Here is a 13,178-nt window from a genome sequence, read left to right on the forward strand (position 1 = left end):
CCTGAACCGAAGTCAGACGCTTAACCGACTGAGCCACCCAAGCACCCCATAATAAATAATGCCACTTTTATATAAATCATAAAATTGAAGGACAGGCAATACTTCCCAACTCATTCTATAAGGCTATTTTTATATTGATACCAATAGAAAGACATTACCAGAAAATAAAATGACAAGCCAATGTCCCTCACAAAAACAGACATAATAATACTTAGCACATTTTAGCAAATTAAATTCAACAATATATAAAAAAGAGTAATATCCTAACCAATTAGGTTTTATCACAGGAATGCAAGATTGATTTAACCATTTAAAAGTCAATCAATGTAATTAATCACAGCAACAAACTAAAATGGAAAAACCATATGATTACATCAGTAGACACAGAGAAAGCATTTGACAAAATGTAACATCCATCCTTGATAAAAATACTTACCAAAATAGGAACAGAAGGGAACTTTCTCAACTTCATAAAAAGCATCTAGGAAATATCTACAGCTAGCAACATATTAAAAGGTAAGAAACAGCTTGCTTTTTTCCTAAGATCAGTAATGAGACAAGGATGTCTGCTCTCATCTCTTCTATTCAACATTATACTAGAGGTTTTCCAGTGCAGCATGCCAAGAAAATAAAAGGCATCCATACTGGGAGAAAAAAATACTGTAATTACTCACCGATAATATGATCCTCTTCTTGAAAATCCAATGAAATCTGCAAAACAAGATATTAAATCTAATAAGTGAGTTGATCGATATCACAGGATTAAAGATCAAGATGGAAAAATCAGTCTTATCCCTAACTCTAGCAATGAACAGCTACTGAAAAAATATACCACCTTTGACAGAAAACATATGAAATACTTAGGAATAAATACAACAAAAAAATGTGAAAAAAAACCTACAATACATCAGTGAATTTCAAACTAAGTGTGTATGCGTTAAAAATAAAGCCAAACAGGGACACCTGGGTGGCTTAATTGGTTAAGGGTCTGATATCTGCTCAGATCATGATCTCACGGTTCATGGGTTTGAGCCCTATGCAGGGCTCTGTGCTGACAGCTCAGAGCCTAGAGCCTGCTTCAGATTCTGTGTCTCCTTCTCTCTCTGCCCCTCCTCCACTCATGCTGTCTCTCTTTCTCTCTCTCAAAAACAGAAACATTAAAAATTTAAAAATATATATTAAAAAAATAAAGCCAGAGAAACTAGAGTACATATTTGTGGGGAATAAGCTTAGTAATTCTCTGAGCCTGTACTGATGGGTTAACAAGGCATAAAAAATTACAAAGCCATAGGATGCTCACACCCAAGTTTGGGTAAACAAGATTAGATAAATAGGGATAGAGTGGGGTGGGGGGGACAAAGGCGCCCAGGATAGAGGCAGGGGCAAAGGCCCCCAGAATAGAGTAGGGGGGCAAAGGCCCCAATACAAAGGGATATGAGGTAAGCAAGATTAGGTATTTAGGGAGAAAATACCCCCCAATTTAGTACTATAGCAGAAAGCTGCTCTCACAGGAAGGAAGAACCAAATTAGGTAAACAGGTAAATAGGACTATAGACTGCTGTGAGTGAAACTGCCCAGAGCAGAGCTGATTAGCAAAGGAAAGGTACCTTGTTGACCCTGAGGTTACATGCTCTATTTGTCTTATCCCCTAGGCTGGCTAACATAAACAGACACAGCGCCTCATGTCTGCCATTAACATCCATCTGCCCAGTGACAGGATTTTGGTTTGGTTTCTATTGACCCAAACCCCTAACATCGTATATCTTCAAAACCCCTTTCTCTCTTGCCCATAAGTTAATGTTCACAGATTGATTGTCTCTTTGTGCACATCCATCATGTTTGTAAGCCTTCTGATCTTAATAAATACGGAGCAAGGACCCTTATTTGGGGCTCTTGTCTTCTCCTGGACATTAACCATCTCTCGCATTTTAATCCTGTGTCCCGCTTTCTTGCTAGGCAAGAAAGAACTCTAGACCCAGAGTCTACAACACATATTGTTATTCATTCATATAAAATTAAAGAAAATGACATTACTCTACAGTGACAAAGTATGGTGACAGAGTGCTTGTCTGAAGATAGGTGCGTGGGTGGGGAGAAGAAAGGGAAGGATTTCAGTGGGACATGAGGAAACTTTGAAAGGTAAGAAATATGTTCATTATCTTAAATATGGTGATAGTTTCATGTGTGTCTACATATGCCAGAATTTATATTTTAAGCATCTTCAGTTTATTGAATATCAATTATACCTCACTAAACTTTTTAAAAAAGGGTATAGATAATTGATGAAGTACAACCTTTGAGAAGCTAAGTGGAAAGATAATCAAATAGGAAAGCAAGAATAGAATGATATATAAGTAAAAGGACTGGCTTTAGATAGGAGACCAGATACAGGCACAAAGGCAAAAGAATGGAAATGGAAAAACTGACAGGTGAGGAGATGCAGCTGTGGGAGTCCTTAGAAGTTCTCCTTTGGGTGTTTCAATTTTCTCAGTGGAATAGGAAGCAATGACATTATCTGAGATTACAGATGGAGGACAAGGTTTAAGAGGTTTGAGAAAAAGGAACTAACATGAAAGAGTAGCATAGGAGAGTCCAGGCTGGCCTATGAAAATTCAGTGTGATTTCCAGGTAGCATTAAAAATCCATCTGACATTCATGGCCATGGATTTAAAGTAGAATCATTCAGTATGTTTGGGTGTTGTTCTCAAGCCAGAAGACAAATGTAAACATGGAGGAGGCAAAGAGCTCTTTTTAACTAGGGTAGTGGCTTTTTCCCAAGTCAATAAAACAATAGAGGGACAAAAGAACTGAGCAGGAGGCCAGAAACATCTGTAAGATGCCCATAGGATTCAATCCTGATGGAGAGTGGAATGCATTGAATTAATATATTGGAGGGGCTGTGGTTTTTGGTAACAATATGGTCTAAAGTAATACCATATGAGTGAGAGCTGAAATAAATGAAGGACAAGGTCACTGAAGGACACAATGCTGAAAGGATCATCAAACTGAAGCTGAACTCAAGTACAATTAATGTAGGAATGGTGTTGGAAAAACAGTTAAAAGATGATAAAATCTTTGAGAAAGGAAGAGGAATAATCCAGAGGTTGAGATAAAATCAGAACAATAAAACACGAGTAATGTAATCAAATGACATAAAATCATTCTCCAGTTTAAAGAGTATGGGATCTGTGAAAGAAAGACTACCAACAGCTGAGTGAGCTAAAGGGGAAATAGTGTCTTAAGGGGTTAATAGTCTTTTATTAGAAAAAAATGTGATTTAAATGTTTTGGTAAGAGTGTGGTCACAAAAGAAATATTTGCTGATGCTGGACAATGATTTCTAGAAAGTACAATGAAAATAGTTTAGGAGTTTGAGATACGTGGCAAGAGGTAACATAAGGTTATGGGTAGCCTTACAGAAATATTGGAGCTGAAGGATGATGGTTAGTCTAGGGCTTCTCTTGTGTCTGATGGATCACAGATAGAGGCATAAGATTTTTCCTGGTGAATACAAGGTAAATTGTGCTGGTTGGTGACGATCTGAGTCTAGAGGTAGGAAGGGCTGGGTGTCTGAAACTTTCTCTTAACTCCTCTTTATGGAATCAAGGAAGACTCTAGATGTGGTGCCTGAATCCCAAGGTTAAGTAGGAAAACCTATGGTGAGCCACAGTCTTAGTCACAGCACATGGGTTCACCTTTGAGCCATATTAGAAAAGGGGTGAACTTATGACAATTGTGTTGACTCATTTTTGAGTAGTTTTGTAATTCAAGATGTCTAGGGAAGCCAATTAATATGAAAATAATCTTCCTAACCTGTACCCAATCTGTATTTCTATCCTAGCTCTCACAGCACCCTACAACTCTGACCTTCATCCTATCCCTAGGTAGTTTAGGGAATGGCCAACAGTGCCAAGTGTTGGAGATGGAAGAGGAATGTCTGTGCATATTATTTGACACTTCTGAAAATAATTTAAAGTAAAACATCTTAGCATTTTAGGCTACATCAAAATATCATGTGGCTATCTAACCTTTTACATCTTAATCTCCTACCCTTCTCGTTCCCACCTTTCTACCTATCTCCCCTACCCCATACACACATACCATGAACCATTTATTCATGACTACTGAAAATTTTCAAATCCACAATACACTTTCATTGGTCTGTGCCTTTGCTTATGCTGCCCTCTCGGCCTGGGATTTCACTGCTGTCCCCTCATCTGCATGATATACTCTTATACAGACCTTGTTCAAATGCCCCACCTCTCCTGCGAAGCCTCCCTGTGATCCCACATCAGGTTCGCCATTCCCAGTCTTATGCACACTCTATATGCACCACGCCATCAGAACATGTATCATAACAGGCTAACTATTCATGTGCTTGTCTTCCTTGCTAGATAGTGAGTTCTGCAAAGTCAGACAATGCTACTCAACATTTATACTATACTACAAGAGCCTCAAGTGCCTTGATGAATTAAAGTGAATATAAGGTATTACTAAATATTTCAGAATAGGCAGTGTTGACCAAAGCTAGATTCATATCAAGCCCATCCAAGTTTGCAAAACTGTGACTCATATTCATTTTTATTAAAAAATAGCTTATTCACATTTTAAATAAGCCTTTAACCAAAAGGTGAAATTCAGCATTAAACACTAAAAAAAGTGTTACCATCAGAGATCCATGCTTGTAAAAGTATGATAAATCAGATTAACTTTATTAGAATACAAGCAATTTTGCAGTATATAGAAATACAACTAGTTAAGGCATAGTGACAATCTAGTAAGGCATAGTTTGCAAAATAATTCAAAATATACTAGCTATAGAGTAAAAGCATAAGTCAGATGCCATTTATCCAGATGGATTAATTAATAATATAATGTTACCCAAATCCAGTTCAAGTATGTGGACATCCTAGGAAGTCACCTCACATTTTAACACTTGGTTAAAATTGAATTCAAGTGTAACACCCTGATATGATCAAGCGGCTGTTGAGTGACAATAAATATGGATCTGAGGTTTAATTTTTAAGTATGTGATGTTATTTCAAAATCTATATTCAATCATTTATTTTGTTATTGCATTAACACGAAAGTTACTGCATAATAGTATCAATAATTTGAGAGTCAGAAAAAAGAACTGCAAGCTGTCAACAGATTTAAGAGCTTATGCCAGTCATACTGACAGAAGCAATTCACAGCCTTCTTTGATGGACACTCACAGAATGTCCAAAATTGACATGCTAGGAAATTCTATTTCTTCTGAACTTACAGTTTATCCCAGAAAATTAGTGTTTTACATTGCTGGGATACCATGAAACTGCAACTCTTCTACACTGCTTTCTCCCCCCAAGGCAGGTGACAGAGATGGCATCTCCATCTTGAGAAAGGCTTGAGGAGGGAACGAGGAGACATTAACATCTTTCTTAATCAGGAAGAAACAAAAAGTTAACTGTTCTTTTCTCTCAGGAAAGAACAGCCTCCCAGTTAGGTACTTCACTGATACTGTATTCCCAACAAATGTAAAATTCTCTCTATTCTTTTAATCCATTCAAAAAGCTGAAACTCCTTGCCAAGCTGCAAATCATTAGCATTAAGTGACATTTATGAGGTCCTACATTTGCATAACTCTGTATTGAAAATTGATAATAAAATCTAAGAATGGTGCTCTCCAGAATTACATTCACATATTAATTTTTTAATCATAGAAGGAAATCATATGGAGGTGATAACTGCAATTATCTGAACAGTTGCTGCAATCACCAGCAAAAGCAATAGCCATAGATACACACAGTATGATGGAAACACCCAAATTTCAGGACCAGGAGTTTTACGTAGAAGAATGAGAAGACATTTCCTGCCTGTTGTCCATTTGCCTATCATTTATGAAAGAATGTGGTAACAAAAAGAGACTGGATTGAAGCAGCCCAGGGCATGTTAAATTAACACTCAAAAGAACCTGGGTTCTTACAACCTCAAGTCTTCTCTGTACATACCACTGCCTTCTCCTCCTACCTCTGGTTTCAACATAATACTAATGATGCTGCCTAGTGATGATTTATACCCCAAGTCCTGGTGACCATTGTATTATCAGTGCATATTGTAAAATTTGAGGCTATCACATTAGCAATGACAACAAAATCACTGCTCACTCCAAAATTCTGTCCAAAATGCCACATATACAACTCTCTCCCTATAATGTAAACAGCCAACCTAGATGTCCTTCAAAGAACTTATTATTGTTATAAAATGCGAGAGTTGCAATCAATGATATTTTCTGACATTTTAGAAAAGCAGCTAAATAGCATTCTCACCCAGGATGGTCAGTTCCATGATGCCAATAGTGAAACTGATGGAGGCAAAGAGTTCATAGGCCAATCTGATAGGCTGATGCTAGACTTGTCATGTAAAGTGACAGGGGATTGATATTTTCCACATCTGCTTAGGGTCAATTAAGGAGTAAATAAAATGGGAGAGAGACTCCTTTCATCCTATTATAGCCTATTAATTCTTGGCAGATATTTTGACTTCCTACTTCTGTCTCTACCTAGGAATTCCTAAACTCTGAGCAATGGTATTATTCCTTGACTATGATCTTTACTTGGACAGCAAAGAATCTTAGATAGTACATAGTAGATTTGAGCTCTCCTAAATGAGGTTGATTTAATTTGCTTTTAAACACATTGCTATCAGGTGTGAGCACATATCTAAATATACTTCCAATTATTTTATTTTTGCTACAGGGATATCCTGAAAATTATAATAATCCATATGGAAACTTGATTATCAATAGAAAGTTTTCCTGGAGAAAGCAAGTTTCTACCTGACGTTACATATAAATTACCCCCAAAATACCTGTTCTGCCAAATTGAGGAATAATAGGCTTGACTTCAGTTATTCTAACAGTAAACATGTTTCTTTAATTGTTTTGGTAAAGTCCTATTAACATCTTATTGTAACACAGATTTAACCTCCTTTCTATAGATATTTCATAATGGAAATTATGGCTCATGGCTGTTTTTTTTTTCCTACATTGCAGCAATTGGTAAATTGAGTTCAACCTTTTCAACTACCTAGCAATCATTTTGCTGTTGTACCGCATGCAAACAATGGCAGAATAAGGTAGAAAGAAGTATTAGGAAGCATGGATAACAAACAGGTCTACTTTTGGAGGTGTTTAAATCATTAACCTCCCAATTCAATATATTTTTTAAAAAACTGTCAAAAGTGTAATGGTACACATCAATCTCAAGAACATGCTGATCTTCTAATAACCAGAAATGAATAAGCAATCTAGTTTAATTCAAAAATCAAACCAAGAAATACCTGTAGATCCCCTATGAGCAAGGTACTCTGGAGGGGAGGGGGTGGGGAGGGGCACACAGGAGGTTGTGCGCCTTAATGAGCTATTGCAAATAACTAGGATACAAGGTTCCAGGTGATTTAATTAGAGTAGAGGGGAAACATTAAAAAAAATGAGAGATCATATTTTTTGGAACAATAAGAAAATCATGTAGGATTTCACATTAGGAATAAAATTTGACATAAAGAGTTTTTCTAGAAATCTATTTACTGGTCATTTATTTCTCAAAAAAAAATACAACGAGAAGATAATTAACATGAATTAATTAAATTTCTTATAGTCCACATAGCTTTTGGGCAAAAAACAGGCAGAATCATTCAATTCTTTTTTTAAAATTTTTAAAAAATGTTTATTTTTGAGAGAGCACGAGTGGGGAAGGGGAAGAGAGAGAGGGAGACAGAGAATCCAAAACAAGCCCCAGGCTCTGAGCTGTCAGAACAGAGCCCAATACAGGGCTTGAACTCGTGAACCACAAGATCATGACCTAAACCAAAGTCAGAGGCTTAACCCACTGAGCCACCCAGGCACCCCCAGAATCATTCAATTCTTGTTTTTGCTCTTCCTGTTGCTATATTTCTTACTAATAATACCCAGTTCATAGTGTTTTGTTTTCTTTTGTTTTGTTTTATCTAGCTGAATATAGAATGGCTGAATATATTTTGACACATTCATACTATAGAATATTACTAGTTAAAAAAAGATAGATTTGCATGTGGTTACATGAATAAATTTCCAAAATATATGTTGAATGGAAAAGCCAATTGTAAAATGTTGCATACAGTATGATATTATATGCCAAAAGCACTAAGGAAAACTCATTATAACTTATGTAATTCTATATGACTAAATTTTAGGCCACTAACACTTGGTTGACTTGAGCCTCTAGGCAATAACTTTGAAAACTTGGGATATACAAACCCAAGGGAGACTCACTCTAAATTTTCAGGATAGGATGCAACCCTAGGAGTGGTATAACCCTGAGAGAGTCAACAACTTTTGCAGGCGGCAAGGATTTCAGGACAGGGGTGTTGTTCATTAACACTACCTGAATACGGTATCCAGATGCGGCCTGAAGGCAGAGAGTGTTCCCTGCTCTGAACATTCAGCTCAGCTCCTGCCAGGCACTCTAAAGGACACTGGCAATGTTTACAGAGGAAACCTGGGACTGAATTTCCTGTCTTGAATCCTTTTCTGCTTCATTTCCACAATTTGCGAGTATACTGGCCATCATGTGTCCAAAGTATGTTTTATTAAATAAAATCAAAAGTTACTGATATTAAGCAGCAGCGAAGCAGCAGGGAAGGAAAATAATTTAAAATGTGCTGACAGACCAGCAATTACCAAATATATCCTACAGAATACTAGCCCTGTGATTTTTTTTTTCCTGCTCAGAGAGGTCCAAGTTTGAAAAAGGACTGCAAAAAAACCAAAACCCTATCTTGCAGAGTCACAATTCACATACATATTTAAAGATGTTAAAAGCTCTGAGAAGTCATACAGTACAGAATCTATTGAACGTTAATTTCTCTGTAAGCTCCATTGCCATCTCCCTCTTACACATTTCCAAAGTCACCTAAAAGCCTTCATGTGTCAAAAACTGAAGGTAAGTGTTATAGCTCCAAACCTGATCTTCACGTGACTCCGGAGGTGTACAAATCATTCATCTACAGTGCAAGTCAGAAGGCTTTATATCTCTCTCCGTCTCTCTCTCATCTTAAATATAAATACAACATCAAATCCTTTTAATTCTACATGTGAAAAGCCTCTTGCTTCTGTGCATTTTTCTCAATTTCTGCCATTTCCATCATAGTGCACACATTATCTCTTATCTGAACTACTGCTGTGGTCCCTTACTCAGTACTCCCATAAGCCTTCTTTCCACCTATATTAATTAGTCAGCTTGGCTCCATAACAAAATACCACAGGCTAGGTGGCTTAAACAACAGAAGCTTATTTTCTCATGGCTCTGAACACTAGAAGTCCATGATCAAGGTGCCAGTAAATTTTGTTTCTGGTGAGACCTCTCCTCCTGGCTTGCAAATGGCCACCTTCTTACTGTGTCCTCACAAGGCCTCTTCTCTGAGCACAGGCTGAGAGAAAGAGCTGTGATGCCTCTTCCTATTCTTATAAAGACTCCAGTCCTCTCAGATTAAGGCCCCAGCCTTATATCCTCACTTTTTACTACCTCTTTTTAGGCCCTAACTCCATAGACCGTCGTATTAGGGCTTCAACATATAAGTCTGGTTGGGGGTGGGGATCACAATTCAGTTCATACCACCCACTTCTACCCTAATCTCTATACTGCAACCAAAGTGTTACTTTAAAAATAAAAATCTGGGGCGCCTGGGTGGCTCAGCCACTGAAGTGTTCAACTTTGGCTCAGGTCATGATCTCATGGTTCATGAGTTTGAGTCCCACATCGGGCTCTCTGCTGTCAGCATGGAGCCTGCTTCAGATCCTCTCTCTCCCTCTGTCTGCCCCTCCCCCATTCACATGCGTACGCGCGCGCGCACACACACACTCTCTCTCTCAAAAGCAAACATTAAAAATTTTTTAATAATTTTTTTTAAATAAAAATAAAAATCTGACCATGCCATTCTCTTTCAAAAATGGTCTTTAAAAAATTATGGGTGCTTTCCTCATACTGGCATCTGCTTACTGCACCAACCTCCTTGTGTGTGCTTCCACTACAATGAGTTTAAATTTCTCAAACATGTTTCTGTTTATCTCAGAAAACATGCTGCTTTGCACATGCTACTCCATTCCTGCATTGCTGACCTCCCTCTTCTCCTGGAAAAGTTTCTCTAGCCCCCAAATACTCCAAAACTACACAAGACCTCCTAGAACGGTCTACCATATATGTCCTATACTTTGTATTCATTGCAATTATCTCAGTTACATAGTGAATATTTCTGTAATTAGTTGATGAATGTCTTAGTCCATTTGGGCTGCTATAATAAAATAGACTGGTTGGCTTATAAACAACAGAAATTTATTTCTCACAGTTGTGGAGATTTAAAGTCCAAGATCAAGCGCCAGCATGGTCAGGGAAAGACCCTCTTCCTAGTTTATAGCCAAAGCCTTCTTGCTATGTCTTCACATGGTGGAAGCCTCTTTTATAAGAACAGTAATCCCATTCATGAGGGTTCTACCCTCACGACCTAATCATCTCTTAAGGGACCATCTTCTATATCACATTTGACACCAGGATTTCAACATATACACTGGGGGGAGGCCACACAAATATTTAGACCATGGCACTTAATGTCTGTTTTCCTTATTAGAACATAAGCAGTATGAGGCAATGATCACGTCCATTTTACCCATTATATGAACAGTATCTTACATTGTGTTCCCCATACAGTAGTTAATAAACATTTGTTTAATGAATCAATAAATATACCCAGAATTCCTCTAATTTACTTGAAAAAAAATTGCAAGGTCTCCTTATAAGTATTTTATTTAACCATTCCTATGCAAAACACACTTCAGGAAACATGCCAATAATCTGAACTTCTCTGGGATAAAGATATACACTGACAAATAAATCCATAGGAAATTTCACTCAAATCTAAAATCCAGAAGATCACATATCTGTGGATATAAAACAAATAGCAAAATTCTGATTAGGAGAGTTGTAGACATATTTGAAACTTTTCAGGTGAATTCTGAAAGGATGGATCTCTTTTCCTCTTTCTTTTGCACCAACTGGAGACCCTGTGATCAGAATTAACGTCCTGTTCCTTAGGTATAGTGACCCATATGTGTGTGGTTCAAATTAATTATGACATGTTTACTTGGCTCTAATAAGAAATTATTTTATCATCTGACTGCTATGAGTGTGTATGTGTGTGGTTATGATGAATTAAGACCCATGTGCCTGGCTCTGCACAGAGCCCTTTCATTGTACTAGGGAAATCCTTACAAATAGAAGATTTCTGGAAACTATGATTTGTACATAATTTGTGGTTTTTACAAGCTAATCTTAAAGCTCTTGCCAACTCTGAGATATTATAAATTCTACTTTTTCATACTTAAGAATTAACATCCCAAAAATATGGGTGATATCTGGAGACCCTAGAGAAATATCATCAAAGATGTCTTTGGACAACAAAGGTACTAGAAGATCCATTCATGTAAATGCCAAAACAATAAAGATGCTCCCATTCATATAGGTAAACTGAGCTGCCTCATGTCTAATTCCATAACACTAATGCAATCCTATTTTTCAAAATTACCTAGGTCATTTAAAAGGTAGCAGAAAAAAATAAGGACTAAAAGTCAATGTACAAGTATGAGTCACTTATACCAACGTATGGTATATTACTGCCCCATATTGAGTTAGGTGATAGAGAAGTCTAGAAATTAAGATCATAAAACCTCATTAATTTGTTTTTCCAAACTAAGGATAATTTATATTCTGTTGATTATAAGGTTTGCTTTTATGTAATCCATCAGAAAAAAAAAGCTTGCTAAGCAAATGAATATCATATACAAGATTACAGAGATAATGTTTATCCTTCTTAAGTCAACTGTTCAAGAACTTAAAATCATTTGCATATAAGCAATTAATATGCTCAATACAAGAGGTGCTTATGTATTCATTAGAGTAATTCCTACAGGACTACTACTTGGCAAGGCTTCTGTGTGATTAAACATAAATTATATTATATATAGATCGTTGAATACAAGCATCAAACATTTAAAAAGTTCCTTTATTAACCAGTTAATACCAGATTGTTTCATTTCATTCTTTCTTTCTAACTTCCTCATGTGTAGATGGATATTTACCAGCCAAATCAGATACAATATGTCCCATATACTTCTGAAAAATAAAGTTCAGTTTTCTAGAGACATCCCTGAATTCAGAACTTTTAGAAATTCTTACTTCCTTTCTCTACTTACCCTGAACTAGTCTTCCATGAATTCAGCCACTACAGGTGTCTGAGGCAGGGCAGGTGTTGCTGAAGCGGTCTGCCGCAAATGGAGCCTCACCCAGGTGCCACCTGTTCAACCAACAAGTCTGTGCAGAAAGATGATGAGATTATAATACAATGCGGGGCCCCCTCAGTGGTGGGAAGACCTACTAAATAAGATACCCATGGAAAGTGTCATCCACTTGTTCAAAACACTGTTTAAAAAAAAAAAGACCTTGGATTCTTTTTTTTTAAATTTTTTTTAATGTTTATTTATTTTTGACAGAGAGAGAGACAGAGCATGAGCGGGGAGGGGCAGAGAGAGAGGGAGACAGAATCCGAAGCAGTCTCCAGGCTCTGAGCTGTCAGCACAGAGCCCGACGCAGGGCTCGAACTCACAGACCGCGAGATCATGACTTGAGCCCAAGTCGGACGCCCAACCAACTGAGCCACCCAGGCAACCCCTTGGATTCTTAATGTAGCTTAAACTTTAATGCAAATCCTCAGAGTGTTCTAATTATAAAAGAGAGTGACAGGCATGAAAAGACATGGCTAGGGTTGAAAACAAATCAGAGAGGGTCTAGAAAGAAAAGCAGAAAGTGGTACTAAATCAAACTAAACACATGCCAAAGCAGCTACTGAGCATTCTGGTTCCTGCAAAGATGTGTGTTTTGACAAATCAGATGAGATATCAATTCCAAAAAGCCTAACAGGGTCTTACATATTTAATTATTCAAAGTCATTTCTTCTCTTCTTGAATATTAACTCAGTGAATTTTCCAGAAAAACAAAACAACACTTGTATGCTTGGCATCTTCCTTCCTTCCTTCCTTCCTCCCTCCCTTCCTTCCTCTCTTCCTTCCTCCCTTCCTTCCTTTCCTCCTTTCCTTCTTCCGTCCTTCTTTCC

At 37.3% G+C, this 13,178-nt stretch overlaps 1 long non-coding RNA gene across 4 annotated transcripts in view; it reads right to left on the minus strand.

Moving 5' to 3' along the window:
* LOC123379940 overlaps positions 1 to 12,427 on the minus strand; it is a 216,285-nt gene extending 203,858 nt beyond the window's left edge. For 3 of the 4 annotated variants that reach the window (XR_006585025.1, XR_006585023.1, XR_006585024.1), the window contains exons 1-2: positions 12,262 to 12,427; positions 675 to 711 (exon numbers count right to left, since the gene is read on the minus strand). This is a non-coding gene — a long non-coding RNA (uncharacterized LOC123379940). The remainder of the gene's footprint in view (positions 1 to 674; positions 712 to 12,261) is intronic. The other variant, XR_006585022.1, reaches the window with a different exon arrangement.
* Between the last annotated feature and the right edge of the window lie 751 nt (positions 12,428 to 13,178).

This window comes from Felis catus, chromosome C2 (assembly GCF_018350175.1).
Source record: "Felis catus isolate Fca126 chromosome C2, F.catus_Fca126_mat1.0, whole genome shotgun sequence".
Classification (NCBI taxonomy): domain Eukaryota; kingdom Metazoa; phylum Chordata; class Mammalia; order Carnivora; family Felidae; genus Felis; species Felis catus.